Source organism: Osmerus mordax, chromosome 1 (genome assembly GCF_038355195.1).
Source record: "Osmerus mordax isolate fOsmMor3 chromosome 1, fOsmMor3.pri, whole genome shotgun sequence".
In the NCBI taxonomy this organism is placed as follows: domain Eukaryota; kingdom Metazoa; phylum Chordata; class Actinopteri; order Osmeriformes; family Osmeridae; genus Osmerus; species Osmerus mordax.
In genome coordinates, this window is record NC_090050.1 from 202,930 (window position 1) to 215,094 (window position 12,165).

A 12,165-nucleotide genomic window follows, 5' to 3' on the forward strand; every position below is an offset into this window, starting at 1 on the left:
ATTGGAGTTGGTTTGTCGTTCTTTGAAGCGGTAAGTTAGCTTCCCTGGTGCCACATGTTCGGTCGTTTCGCTGGCTTCTGTAGAGCTTGGCAAGAGTCCAATCAGGTCAAAAACATGCAGGGCAGGGAGGCCTGAGGTCCAGGATTGGGAAAGGTTGCTTTAGACAATCTCCTTTGTTGCTAGCTTGCTGAAGCAGGGTATCAACTAGTTCATGAGCCGAAATGCCCATGTTACGTTATAAATGTGTGTCCTTGTTCTGTTTCCTTGTTACTGTGTGTTTGTGAGTGCACTGGGTTTCTGTCTCTCGGGTGTTGGAAGTTTCCGTAGTGTAGTGGTTATCACGTTTGCTTTACACGCGAAAGGTCCCCGGTTCGAGACCGGGCGGAAACTTCCGCTTCTCTCCTCAGTTTTCATTCAATTGCGATCCCCTCCAAAGTAGCTTGTGTCCCATGTCGTCCCAATGTCCCAAGAAGTCCCATGATTCATTGGAGTTGACATGTCACGGGCCAAGGACCTTTGTTACTTCTAAGACCTTTAGACCAGTCCTTCGCCATCCTGGTCCCACCTGCCCTGCCCCTGCATGTTTGAAATGTTTCCCTCTTCCAACATACCTGATTCAAATGAAGGGAGTCGTTATCCGTCTTTGCTGAGTTTGATAACGACTCATTAGTTTAAACCAGGTGTGTCAGAAGAGGAAAACATCTCAAGCATGCTGGCCTGAGGACAAGGGTTGAGAACCACTGCCTTAGACCATCTCAGTGCTTGCTGACTTGTTGATGAACCACATCAACTAGTTCATGAGCCAAAATGCCCATTTGACATTGTAAAGGTGTGTCCTCGTTTTGTGTGTGCGTGTGTGTGCGTGCACTGAGTTTCTGTTGTTTGCCTATAAGAAGTTTCCGTAGTGTAGTGGTTATCACGTTCGCCTAACACGCGAAAGGTCCCCGGTTCGAGACCGGGCGGAAACATGGTTCCTTTTATCAGCTTGCGATCATCTCGTAAATACTTGATGCATTATCGACAGTCATGAGTTCATTGGAGTTGGTTTGTCGTTCTTTGAAGCGGTAAGTTAGCTTCCCTGGTGCCACATGTTCGGTCGTTTCGCTGGCTTCTGTAGAGCTTGGCAAGGGTCCAATCAGGTCAAAAACATGCAGGGCAGGGAGGCCTGAGGTCCAGGATTGGGAAAGGTTGCTTTAGACAATCTCCTTTGTTGCTAGCTTGCTGAAGCAGGGTATCAACTAGTTCATGAGCCGAAATGCCCATGTTACGTTATAAATGTGTGTCCTTGTTCTGTTTCCTTGTTACTGTGTGTTTGTGAGTGCACTGGGTTTCTGTCTCTCGGGTGTTGGAAGTTTCCGTAGTGTAGTGGTTATCACGTTTGCTTTACACGCGAAAGGTCCCCGGTTCGAGACCGGGCGGAAACTTCCGCTTCTCTCCTCAGTTTTCATTCAATTGCGATCCCCTCCAAAGTAGCTTGTGTCCCATGTCGTCCCAATGTCCCAAGAAGTCCCATGATTCATTGGAGTTGACATGTCACGGGCCAAGGACCTTTGTTACTTCTAAGACCTTTAGACCAGTCCTTCGCCATCCTGGTCCCACCTGCCCTGCCCCTGCATGTTTGAAATGTTTCCCTCTTCCAACATACCTGATTCAAATGAAGGGAGTCGTTATCCGTCTTTGCTGAGTTTGATAACGACTCATTAGTTTAAACCAGGTGTGTCAGAAGAGGAAAACATCTCAAGCATGCTGGCCTGAGGACAAGGGTTGAGAACCACTGCCTTAGACCATCTCAGTGCTTGCTGACTTGTTGATGAACCACATCAACTAGTTCATGAGCCAAAATGCCCATTTGACATTGTAAAGGTGTGTCCTCGTTTTGTGTGTGCGTGTGTGTGCGTGCACTGAGTTTCCGTTGTTTGCCTATAAGAAGTTTCCGTAGTGTAGTGGTTATCACGTTCGCCTAACGCGCGAAAGGTCCCGGGTTCGAGACCGGGCGGAAACATGGTTCCTTTTATCAGCTTGCGATCATCTCGTAAATACTTGATGCATTATCGACAGTCATGAGTTCATTGGAGTTGGTTTGTCGTTCTTTGAAGCGGTAAGTTAGCTTCCCTGGTGCCACATGTTCGGTCGTTTCGCTGGCTTCTGTAGAGCTTGGCAAGGGTCCAATCAGGTCAAAAACATGCAGGGCAGGGAGGCCTGAGGTCCAGGATTGGGAAAGGTTGCTTTAGACAATCTCCTTTGTTGCTAGCTTGCTGAAGCAGGGTATCAACTAGTTCATGAGCCGAAATGCCCATGTTACGTTATAAATGTGTGTCCTTGTTCTGTTTCCTTGTTACTGTGTGTTTGTGAGTGCACTGGGTTTCTGTCTCTCGGGTGTTGGCAGTTTCCGTAGTGTAGTGGTTATCACGTTCGCTTTACACGCGAAAGGTCCCCGGTTCGAGACCGGGCGGAAACTTCCGCTTCTCTCCTCAGTTTTCATTCAATTGCGATCCCCTCCAAAGTAGCTTGTGTCCCATGTCGTCCCAATGTCCCAAGAAGTCCCATGATTCATTGGAGTTGACATGTCATGGGCCAAGGACCTTTGTTACTTCTAAGACCTTTAGACCAGTCCTTCGCCATCCTGGTCCCACCTTCCCTGCCCTGCCCCTGCATGTTTGAAATGTTTCCCTCTTCCAACATACCTGATTCAAATGAAGGGAGTCGTTATCTGTCTTTGCTGAGTTTGATAACGACTCATTAGTTTAAACCAGGTGTGTTAGAAGAGGAAAACATCTCAAGCATGCTGGCCTGAGGACAAGGGTTGAGAACCACTGCCTTAGACCATCTCAGTGCTTGCTGACTTGTTGATGAACCACATCAACTAGTTCATGAGCCAAAATGCCCATTTGACATTGTAAAGGTGTGTCCTCGTTTTGTGTGTGCGTGTGTGTGCGTGCACTGAGTTTCTGTTGTTTGCCTATAAGAAGTTTCCGTAGTGTAGTGGTTATCACGTTCGCCTAACACGCGAAAGGTCCCCGGTTCGAGACCGGGCGGAAACATGGTTCCTTTTATCAGCTTGCGATCATCTCGTAAATACTTGATGCATTATCGACAGTCATGAGTTCATTGGAGTTGGTTTGTCGTTCTTTGAAGCGGTAAGTTAGCTTCCCTGGTGCCACATGTTCGGTCGTTTCGCTGGCTTCTGTAGAGCTTGGCAAGGGTCCAATCAGGTCAAAAACATGCAGGGCAGGGAGGCCTGAGGTCCAGGATTGGGAAAGGTTGCTTTAGACAATCTCCTTTGTTGCTAGCTTGCTGAAGCAGGGTATCAACTAGTTCATGAGCCGAAATGCCCATGTTACGTTATAAATGTGTGTCCTTGTTCTGTTTCCTTGTTACTGTGTGTTTGTGAGTGCACTGGGTTTCTGTCTCTCGGGTGTTGGCAGTTTCCGTAGTGTAGTGGTTATCACGTTCGCTTTACACGCGAAAGGTCCCCGGTTCGAGACCGGGCGGAAACTTCCGCTTCTCTCCTCAGTTTTCATTCAATTGCGATCCCCTCCAAAGTAGCTTGTGTCCCATGTCGTCCCAATGTCCCAAGAAGTCCCATGATTCATTGGAGTTGACATGTCATGGGCCAAGGACCTTTGTTACTTCTAAGACCTTTAGACCAGTCCTTCGCCATCCTGGTCCCACCTTCCCTGCCCTGCCCCTGCATGTTTGAAATGTTTCCCTCTTCCAACATACCTGATTCAAATGAAGGGAGTCGTTATCTGTCTTTGCTGAGTTTGATAACGACTCATTAGTTTAAACCAGGTGTGTTAGAAGAGGAAAACATCTCAAGCATGCTGGCCTGAGGACAAGGGTTGAGAACCACTGCCTTAGACCATCTCAGTGCTTGCTGACTTGTTGATGAACCACATCAACTAGTTCATGAGCCAAAATGCCCATTTGACATTGTAAAGGTGTGTCCTCGTTTTGTGTGTGCGTGTGTGTGCGTGCACTGAGTTTCTGTTGTTTGCCTATAAGAAGTTTCCGTAGTGTAGTGGTTATCACGTTCGCCTAACACGCGAAAGGTCCCCGGTTCGAGACCGGGCGGAAACATGGTTCCTTTTATCAGCTTGCGATCATCTCGTAAATACTTGATGCATTATCGACAGTCATGAGTTCATTGGAGTTGGTTTGTCGTTCTTTGAAGCGGTAAGTTAGCTTCCCTGGTGCCACATGTTCGGTCGTTTCGCTGGCTTCTGTAGAGCTTGGCAAGGGTCCAATCAGGTCAAAAACATGCAGGGCAGGGAGGCCTGAGGTCCAGGATTGGGAAAGGTTGCTTTAGACAATCTCCTTTGTTGCTAGCTTGCTGAAGCAGGGTATCAACTAGTTCATGAGCCGAAATGCCCATGTTACGTTATAAATGTGTGTCCTTGTTCTGTTTCCTTGTTACTGTGTGTTTGTGAGTGCACTGGGTTTCTGTCTCTCGGGTGTTGGCAGTTTCCGTAGTGTAGTGGTTATCACGTTCGCTTTACACGCGAAAGGTCCCCGGTTCGAGACCGGGCGGAAACTTCCGCTTCTCTCCTCAGTTTTCATTCAATTGCGATCCCCTCCAAAGTAGCTTGTGTCCCATGTCGTCCCAATGTCCCAAGAAGTCCCATGATTCATTGGAGTTGACATGTCATGGGCCAAGGACCTTTGTTACTTCTAAGACCTTTAGACCAGTCCTTCGCCATCCTGGTCCCACCTTCCCTGCCCTGCCCCTGCATGTTTGAAATGTTTCCCTCTTCCAACATACCTGATTCAAATGAAGGGAGTCGTTATCTGTCTTTGCTGAGTTTGATAACGACTCATTAGTTTAAACCAGGTGTGTTAGAAGAGGAAAACATCTCAAGCATGCTGGCCTGAGGACAAGGGTTGAGAACCACTGCCTTAGACCATCTCAGTGCTTGCTGACTTGTTGATGAACCACATCAACTAGTTCATGAGCCAAAATGCCCATTTGACATTGTAAAGGTGTGTCCTCGTTTTGTGTGTGCGTGTGTGTGCGTGCACTGAGTTTCTGTTGTTTGCCTATAAGAAGTTTCCGTAGTGTAGTGGTTATCACGTTCGCCTAACACGCGAAAGGTCCCCGGTTCGAGACCGGGCGGAAACATGGTTCCTTTTATCAGCTTGCGATCATCTCGTAAATACTTGATGCATTATCGACAGTCATGAGTTCATTGGAGTTGGTTTGTCGTTCTTTGAAGCGGTAAGTTAGCTTCCCTGGTGCCACATGTTCGGTCGTTTCGCTGGCTTCTGTAGAGCTTGGCAAGGGTCCAATCAGGTCAAAAACATGCAGGGCAGGGAGGCCTGAGGTCCAGGATTGGGAAAGGTTGCTTTAGACAATCTCCTTTGTTGCTAGCTTGCTGAAGCAGGGTATCAACTAGTTCATGAGCCGAAATGCCCATGTTACGTTATAAATGTGTGTCCTTGTTCTGTTTCCTTGTTACTGTGTGTTTGTGAGTGCACTGGGTTTCTGTCTCTCGGGTGTTGGCAGTTTCCGTAGTGTAGTGGTTATCACGTTCGCTTTACACGCGAAAGGTCCCCGGTTCGAGACCGGGCGGAAACTTCCGCTTCTCTCCTCAGTTTTCATTCAATTGCGATCCCCTCCAAAGTAGCTTGTGTCCCATGTCGTCCCAATGTCCCAAGAAGTCCCATGATTCATTGGAGTTGACATGTCACGGGCCAAGGACCTTTGTTACTTCTAAGACCTTTAGACCAGTCGTTCGCCATCCTGGTCCCACCTTCCCTGCCCTGCCCCTGCATGTTTGAAATGTTTCCCTCTTCCAACATACCTGATTCAAATGAAGGGAGTCGTTATCTGTCTTTGCTGAGTTTAAAAACGACTCATTAGTTTAAACCAGGTGTGTCAGAAGAGGAAAACATCTCAAGCATGCTGGCCTGAGGACAAGGGTTGAGAACCACTGCCTTAGACCATCTCAGTGCTTGCTGACTTGTTGATGAACCACATCAACTAGTTCATGAGCCAAAATGCCCATTTGACATTGTAAAGGTGTGTCCTCGTTTTGTGTGTGCGTGTGTGTGCGTGCACTGAGTTTCTGTTGTTTGCCTATAAGAAGTTTCCGTAGTGTAGTGGTTATCACGTTCGCCTAACACGCGAAAGGTCCCCGGTTCGAGACCGGGCGGAAACATGGTTCCTTTTATCAGCTTGCGATCATCTCGTAAATACTTGATGCATTATCGACAGTCATGAGTTCATTGGAGTTGGTTTGTCGTTCTTTGAAGCGGTAAGTTAGCTTCCCTGGTGCCACATGTTCGGTCGTTTCGCTGGCTTCTGTAGAGCTTGGCAAGGGTCCAATCAGGTCAAAAACATGCAGGGCAGGGAGGCCTGAGGTCCAGGATTGGGAAAGGTTGCTTTAGACAATCTCCTTTGTTGCTAGCTTGCTGAAGCAGGGTATCAACTAGTTCATGAGCCGAAATGCCCATGTTACGTTATAAATGTGTGTCCTTGTTCTGTTTCCTTGTTACTGTGTGTTTGTGAGTGCACTGGGTTTCTGTCTCTCGGGTGTTGGCAGTTTCCGTAGTGTAGTGGTTATCACGTTCGCTTTACACGCGAAAGGTCCCCGGTTCGAGACCGGGCGGAAACTTCCGCTTCTCTCCTCAGTTTTCATTCAATTGCGATCCCCTCCAAAGTAGCTTGTGTCCCATGTCGTCCCAATGTCCCAAGAAGTCCCATGATTCATTGGAGTTGACATGTCATGGGCCAAGGACCTTTGTTACTTCTAAGACCTTTAGACCAGTCCTTCGCCATCCTGGTCCCACCTTCCCTGCCCTGCCCCTGCATGTTTGAAATGTTTCCCTCTTCCAACATACCTGATTCAAATGAAGGGAGTCGTTATCTGTCTTTGCTGAGTTTGATAACGACTCATTAGTTTAAACCAGGTGTGTTAGAAGAGGAAAACATCTCAAGCATGCTGGCCTGAGGACAAGGGTTGAGAACCACTGCCTTAGACCATCTCAGTGCTTGCTGACTTGTTGATGAACCACATCAACTAGTTCATGAGCCAAAATGCCCATTTGACATTGTAAAGGTGTGTCCTCGTTTTGTGTGTGCGTGTGTGTGCGTGCACTGAGTTTCTGTTGTTTGCCTATAAGAAGTTTCCGTAGTGTAGTGGTTATCACGTTCGCCTAACACGCGAAAGGTCCCCGGTTCGAGACCGGGCGGAAACATGGTTCCTTTTATCAGCTTGCGATCATCTCGTAAATACTTGATGCATTATCGACAGTCATGAGTTCATTGGAGTTGGTTTGTCGTTCTTTGAAGCGGTAAGTTAGCTTCCCTGGTGCCACATGTTCGGTCGTTTCGCTGGCTTCTGTAGAGCTTGGCAAGGGTCCAATCAGGTCAAAAACATGCAGGGCAGGGAGGCCTGAGGTCCAGGATTGGGAAAGGTTGCTTTAGACAATCTCCTTTGTTGCTAGCTTGCTGAAGCAGGGTATCAACTAGTTCATGAGCCGAAATGCCCATGTTACGTTATAAATGTGTGTCCTTGTTCTGTTTCCTTGTTACTGTGTGTTTGTGAGTGCACTGGGTTTCTGTCTCTCGGGTGTTGGCAGTTTCCGTAGTGTAGTGGTTATCACGTTCGCTTTACACGCGAAAGGTCCCCGGTTCGAGACCGGGCGGAAACTTCCGCTTCTCTCCTCAGTTTTCATTCAATTGCGATCCCCTCCAAAGTAGCTTGTGTCCCATGTCGTCCCAATGTCCCAAGAAGTCCCATGATTCATTGGAGTTGACATGTCACGGGCCAAGGACCTTTGTTACTTCTAAGACCTTTAGACCAGTCGTTCGCCATCCTGGTCCCACCTTCCCTGCCCTGCCCCTGCATGTTTGAAATGTTTCCCTCTTCCAACATACCTGATTCAAATGAAGGGAGTCGTTATCTGTCTTTGCTGAGTTTAAAAACGACTCATTAGTTTAAACCAGGTGTGTCAGAAGAGGAAAACATCTCAAGCATGCTGGCCTGAGGACAAGGGTTGAGAACCACTGCCTTAGACCATCTCAGTGCTTGCTGACTTGTTGATGAACCACATCAACTAGTTCATGAGCCAAAATGCCCATTTGACATTGTAAAGGTGTGTCCTCGTTTTGTGTGTGCGTGTGTGTGCGTGCACTGAGTTTCTGTTGTTTGCCTATAAGAAGTTTCCGTAGTGTAGTGGTTATCACGTTCGCCTAACACGCGAAAGGTCCCCGGTTCGAGACCGGGCGGAAACATGGTTCCTTTTATCAGCTTGCGATCATCTCGTAAATACTTGATGCATTATCGACAGTCATGAGTTCATTGGAGTTGGTTTGTCGTTCTTTGAAGCGGTAAGTTAGCTTCCCTGGTGCCACATGTTCGGTCGTTTCGCTGGCTTCTGTAGAGCTTGGCAAGGGTCCAATCAGGTCAAAAACATGCAGGGCAGGGAGGCCTGAGGTCCAGGATTGGGAAAGGTTGCTTTAGACAATCTCCTTTGTTGCTAGCTTGCTGAAGCAGGGTATCAACTAGTTCATGAGCCGAAATGCCCATGTTACGTTATAAATGTGTGTCCTTGTTCTGTTTCCTTGTTACTGTGTGTTTGTGAGTGCACTGGGTTTCTGTCTCTCGGGTGTTGGCAGTTTCCGTAGTGTAGTGGTTATCACGTTCGCTTTACACGCGAAAGGTCCCCGGTTCGAGACCGGGCGGAAACTTCTGCTTCTCTCCTCAGTTTTCATTCAATTGCGATCCCCTCCAAAGTAGCTTGTGTCCCATGTCGTCCCAATGTCCCAAGAAGTCCCATGATTCATTGGAGTTGACATGTCACGGGCCAAGGACCTTTGTTACTTCTAAGACCTTTAGACCAGTCGTTCGCCATCCTGGTCCCACCTGCCCTGCCCCTGCATGTTTGAAATGTTTCCCTCTTCCAACATACCTGATTCAAATGAAGGGAGTCGTTATCTGTCTTTGCTGAGTTTGATAACGACTCATTAGTTTAAACCAGGTGTGTCAGAAGAGGAAAACATCTCAAGCATGCTGGCCTGAGGACAAGGGTTGAGAACCACTGCCTTAGACCATCTCAGTGCTTGCTGACTTGTTGATGAACCACATCAACTAGTTCATGAGCCAAAATGCCCATTTGACATTGTAAAGGTGTGTCCTCGTTTTGTGTGTGCGTGTGTGTGCGTGCACTGAGTTTCTGTTGTTTGCCTATAAGAAGTTTCCGTAGTGTAGTGGTTATCACGTTCGCCTAACACGCGAAAGGTCCCGGGTTAGAGACCGGGCGGAAACATGGTTCCTTTTATCAGCTTGCGATCATCTCGTAAATACTTGATGCATTATCGACAGTCATGAGTTCATTGGAGTTGGTTTGTCGTTCTTTGAAGCGGTAAGTTAGCTTCCCTGGTGCCACATGTTCGGTCGTTTCGCTGGCTTCTGTAGAGCTTGGCAAGGGTCCAATCAGGTCAAAAACATGCAGGGCAGGGAGGCCTGAGGTCCAGGATTGGGAAAGGTTGCTTTAGACAATCTCCTTTGTTGCTAGCTTGCTGAAGCAGGGTATCAACTAGTTCATGAGCCGAAATGCCCATGTTACGTTATAAATGTGTGTCCTTGTTCTGTTTCCTTGTTACTGTGTGTTTGTGAGTGCACTGGGTTTCTGTCTCTCGGGTGTTGGCAGTTTCCGTAGTGTAGTGGTTATCACGTTCGCTTTACACGCGAAAGGTCCCCGGTTCGAGACCGGGCGGAAACTTCTGCTTCTCTCCTCAGTTTTCATTCAATTGCGATCCCCTCCAAAGTAGCTTGTGTCCCATGTCGTCCCAATGTCCCAAGAAGTCCCATGATTCATTGGAGTTGACATGTCACGGGCCAAGGACCTTTGTTACTTCTAAGACCTTTAGACCAGTCGTTCGCCATCCTGGTCCCACCTGCCCTGCCCCTGCATGTTTGAAATGTTTCCCTCTTCCAACATACCTGATTCAAATGAAGGGAGTCGTTATCTGTCTTTGCTGAGTTTGATAACGACTCATTAGTTTAAACCAGGTGTGTCAGAAGAGGAAAACATCTCAAGCATGCTGGCCTGAGGACAAGGGTTGAGAACCACTGCCTTAGACCATCTCAGTGCTTGCTGACTTGTTGATGAACCACATCAACTAGTTCATGAGCCAAAATGCCCATTTGACATTGTAAAGGTGTGTCCTCGTTTTGTGTGTGCGTGTGTGTGCGTGCACTGAGTGTCTGTTTTTTGCCTATAAGAAGTTTCCGTAGTGTAGTGTTTATCACGTTCGCCTAACACGCGAAAGGTCCCTGGTTCGAGACCGGGCGGAAACATGGTTCCTTTTATCAGCTTGCGATCATCTCGTAAATACTTGATGCATTATCGACAGTCATGAGTTCATTGGAGTTGGTTTGTCGTTCTTTGAAGCGGTAAGTTAGCTTCCCTGGTGCCACATGTTCGGTCGTTTCGCTGGCTTCTGTAGAGCTTGGCAAGGGTCCAATCAGGTCAAAAACATGCAGGGCAGGGAGGCCTGAGGTCCAGGATTGGGAAAGGTTGCTTTAGACAATCTCCTTTGTTGCTAGCTTGCTGAAGCAGGGTATCAACTAGTTCATGAGCCGAAATGCCCATGTTACGTTATAAATGTGTGTCCTTGTTCTGTTTCCTTGTTACTGTGTGTTTGTGAGTGCACTGGGTTTCTGTCTCTCGGGTGTTGGCAGTTTCCGTAGTGTAGTGGTTATCACGTTCGCTTTACACGCGAAAGGTCCCCGGTTCGAGACCGGGCGGAAACTTCCGCTTCTCTCCTCAGTTTTCATTCAATTGCGATCCCCTCCAAAGTAGCTTGTGTCCCATGTCGTCCCAATGTCCCAAGAAGTCCCATGATTCATTGGAGTTGACATGTCACGGGCCAAGGACCTTTGTTACTTCTAAGACCTTTAGACCAGTCGTTCGCCATCCTGGTCCCACCTGCCCTGCCCCTGCATGTTTGAAATGTTTCCCTCTTCCAACATACCTGATTCAAATGAAGGGAGTCGTTATCTGTCTTTGCTGAGTTTGATAACGACTCATTAGTTTAAACCAGGTGTGTTAGAAGAGGAAAACATCTCAAGCATGCTGGCCTGAGGACAAGGGTTGAGAACCACTGCCTTAGACCATCTCAGTGCTTGCTGACTTGTTGATGAACCACATCAACTAGTTCATGAGCCAAAATGCCCATTTGACATTGTAAAGGTGTGTCCTCGTTTTGTGTGTGCGTGTGTGTGCGTGCAATGAGTTTCTGTTGTTTGCCTATAAGAAGTTTCCGTAGTGTAGTGGTTATCACGTTCGCCTAACACGCGAAAGGTCCCCGGTTCGAGACCGGGCGGAAACATGGTTCCTTTTATCAGCTTGCGATCATCTCGTAAATACTTGATGCATTATCGACAGTCATGAGTTCATTGGAGTTGGTTTGTCGTTCTTTGAAGCGGTAAGTTAGCTTCCCTGGTGCCACATGTTCGGTCGTTTCGCTGGCTTCTGTAGAGCTTGGCAAGGGTCCAATCAGGTCAAAAACATGCAGGGCAGGGAGGCCTGAGGTCCAGGATTGGGAAAGGTTGCTTTAGACAATCTCCTTTGTTGCTAGCTTGCTGAAGCAGGGTATCAACTAGTTCATGAGCCGAAATGCCCATGTTACGTTATAAATGTGTGTCCTTGTTCTGTTTCCTTGTTACTGTGTGTTTGTGAGTGCACTGGGTTTCTGTCTCTCGGGTGTTGGCAGTTTCCGTAGTGTAGTGGTTATCACGTTCGCTTTACACGCGAAAGGTCCCCGGTTCGAGACCGGGCGGAAACTTCCGCTTCTCTCCTCAGTTTTCATTCAATTGCGATCCCCTCCAAAGTAGCTTGTGTCCCATGTCGTCCCAATGTCCCAAGAAGTCCCATGATTCATTGGAGTTGACATGTCGTTCTTTGAAATGGGAAGTCAGCTACCCTTGTGCCACTTGTGCGGATTCGCCTTTAAGCCATTCCGTTGTTTCCAACAGTGATTAGAATCCCGTTCGTAAACATTACAATGCATGTCATGGGCCAAGGACCTTTGTTACTTCTAAGACCTTTAGACCAGTCCATCGCCATCCTGGTCCCACCTGCCCTGCCCTGCCCCTGCATGTTTGAAATGTTTCCCTCTTCCAACATACCTGATTCAAATGAAGGGAGTCGTTATCT

At 47.8% G+C, this 12,165-nt stretch overlaps 23 non-coding genes across 23 annotated transcripts; all 23 read left to right on the plus strand.

The window, feature by feature from the left end:
* The first annotated feature begins 317 nt into the window (after positions 1–317).
* trnav-uac (transfer RNA valine (anticodon UAC)) lies at positions 318–390 on the plus strand. Its single transcript has one exon. It is a non-coding gene; the product is annotated as a tRNA-Val (tRNA).
* Positions 391–895: 505 nt separating this feature from the next.
* trnav-aac (transfer RNA valine (anticodon AAC)) lies at positions 896–968 on the plus strand. The gene has a single exon. It is a non-coding gene; the product is annotated as a tRNA-Val (tRNA).
* A 383-nt stretch (positions 969–1,351) lies between these two features.
* Positions 1,352–1,424, plus strand: trnav-uac (transfer RNA valine (anticodon UAC)). The gene has a single exon. It is a non-coding gene; the product is annotated as a tRNA-Val (tRNA).
* A 505-nt stretch (positions 1,425–1,929) lies between these two features.
* trnav-aac (transfer RNA valine (anticodon AAC)) lies at positions 1,930–2,002 on the plus strand. The gene has a single exon. It is a non-coding gene; the product is annotated as a tRNA-Val (tRNA).
* Positions 2,003–2,385: 383 nt separating this feature from the next.
* On the plus strand, positions 2,386–2,458 carry trnav-uac (transfer RNA valine (anticodon UAC)). Its single transcript has one exon. It is a non-coding gene; the product is annotated as a tRNA-Val (tRNA).
* A 510-nt stretch (positions 2,459–2,968) lies between these two features.
* trnav-aac (transfer RNA valine (anticodon AAC)) lies at positions 2,969–3,041 on the plus strand. The gene has a single exon. It is a non-coding gene; the product is annotated as a tRNA-Val (tRNA).
* Positions 3,042–3,424: 383 nt separating this feature from the next.
* trnav-uac (transfer RNA valine (anticodon UAC)) lies at positions 3,425–3,497 on the plus strand. The gene has a single exon. It is a non-coding gene; the product is annotated as a tRNA-Val (tRNA).
* Positions 3,498–4,007: 510 nt separating this feature from the next.
* Positions 4,008–4,080, plus strand: trnav-aac (transfer RNA valine (anticodon AAC)). The gene has a single exon. It is a non-coding gene; the product is annotated as a tRNA-Val (tRNA).
* A 383-nt stretch (positions 4,081–4,463) lies between these two features.
* trnav-uac (transfer RNA valine (anticodon UAC)) lies at positions 4,464–4,536 on the plus strand. The gene has a single exon. It is a non-coding gene; the product is annotated as a tRNA-Val (tRNA).
* Positions 4,537–5,046: 510 nt separating this feature from the next.
* trnav-aac (transfer RNA valine (anticodon AAC)) lies at positions 5,047–5,119 on the plus strand. Its single transcript has one exon. It is a non-coding gene; the product is annotated as a tRNA-Val (tRNA).
* Positions 5,120–5,502: 383 nt separating this feature from the next.
* On the plus strand, positions 5,503–5,575 carry trnav-uac (transfer RNA valine (anticodon UAC)). Its single transcript has one exon. It is a non-coding gene; the product is annotated as a tRNA-Val (tRNA).
* Positions 5,576–6,085: 510 nt separating this feature from the next.
* trnav-aac (transfer RNA valine (anticodon AAC)) lies at positions 6,086–6,158 on the plus strand. Its single transcript has one exon. It is a non-coding gene; the product is annotated as a tRNA-Val (tRNA).
* A 383-nt stretch (positions 6,159–6,541) lies between these two features.
* Positions 6,542–6,614, plus strand: trnav-uac (transfer RNA valine (anticodon UAC)). The gene has a single exon. It is a non-coding gene; the product is annotated as a tRNA-Val (tRNA).
* A 510-nt stretch (positions 6,615–7,124) lies between these two features.
* trnav-aac (transfer RNA valine (anticodon AAC)) lies at positions 7,125–7,197 on the plus strand. The gene has a single exon. It is a non-coding gene; the product is annotated as a tRNA-Val (tRNA).
* A 383-nt stretch (positions 7,198–7,580) lies between these two features.
* On the plus strand, positions 7,581–7,653 carry trnav-uac (transfer RNA valine (anticodon UAC)). Its single transcript has one exon. It is a non-coding gene; the product is annotated as a tRNA-Val (tRNA).
* Positions 7,654–8,163: 510 nt separating this feature from the next.
* Positions 8,164–8,236, plus strand: trnav-aac (transfer RNA valine (anticodon AAC)). Its single transcript has one exon. It is a non-coding gene; the product is annotated as a tRNA-Val (tRNA).
* Positions 8,237–8,619: 383 nt separating this feature from the next.
* trnav-uac (transfer RNA valine (anticodon UAC)) lies at positions 8,620–8,692 on the plus strand. Its single transcript has one exon. It is a non-coding gene; the product is annotated as a tRNA-Val (tRNA).
* Positions 8,693–9,197: 505 nt separating this feature from the next.
* On the plus strand, positions 9,198–9,270 carry trnav-aac (transfer RNA valine (anticodon AAC)). Its single transcript has one exon. It is a non-coding gene; the product is annotated as a tRNA-Val (tRNA).
* A 383-nt stretch (positions 9,271–9,653) lies between these two features.
* trnav-uac (transfer RNA valine (anticodon UAC)) lies at positions 9,654–9,726 on the plus strand. The gene has a single exon. It is a non-coding gene; the product is annotated as a tRNA-Val (tRNA).
* A 505-nt stretch (positions 9,727–10,231) lies between these two features.
* On the plus strand, positions 10,232–10,304 carry trnav-aac (transfer RNA valine (anticodon AAC)). The gene has a single exon. It is a non-coding gene; the product is annotated as a tRNA-Val (tRNA).
* A 383-nt stretch (positions 10,305–10,687) lies between these two features.
* trnav-uac (transfer RNA valine (anticodon UAC)) lies at positions 10,688–10,760 on the plus strand. Its single transcript has one exon. It is a non-coding gene; the product is annotated as a tRNA-Val (tRNA).
* A 505-nt stretch (positions 10,761–11,265) lies between these two features.
* Positions 11,266–11,338, plus strand: trnav-aac (transfer RNA valine (anticodon AAC)). Its single transcript has one exon. It is a non-coding gene; the product is annotated as a tRNA-Val (tRNA).
* A 383-nt stretch (positions 11,339–11,721) lies between these two features.
* On the plus strand, positions 11,722–11,794 carry trnav-uac (transfer RNA valine (anticodon UAC)). The gene has a single exon. It is a non-coding gene; the product is annotated as a tRNA-Val (tRNA).
* Positions 11,795–12,165: the final 371 nt, after the last annotated feature.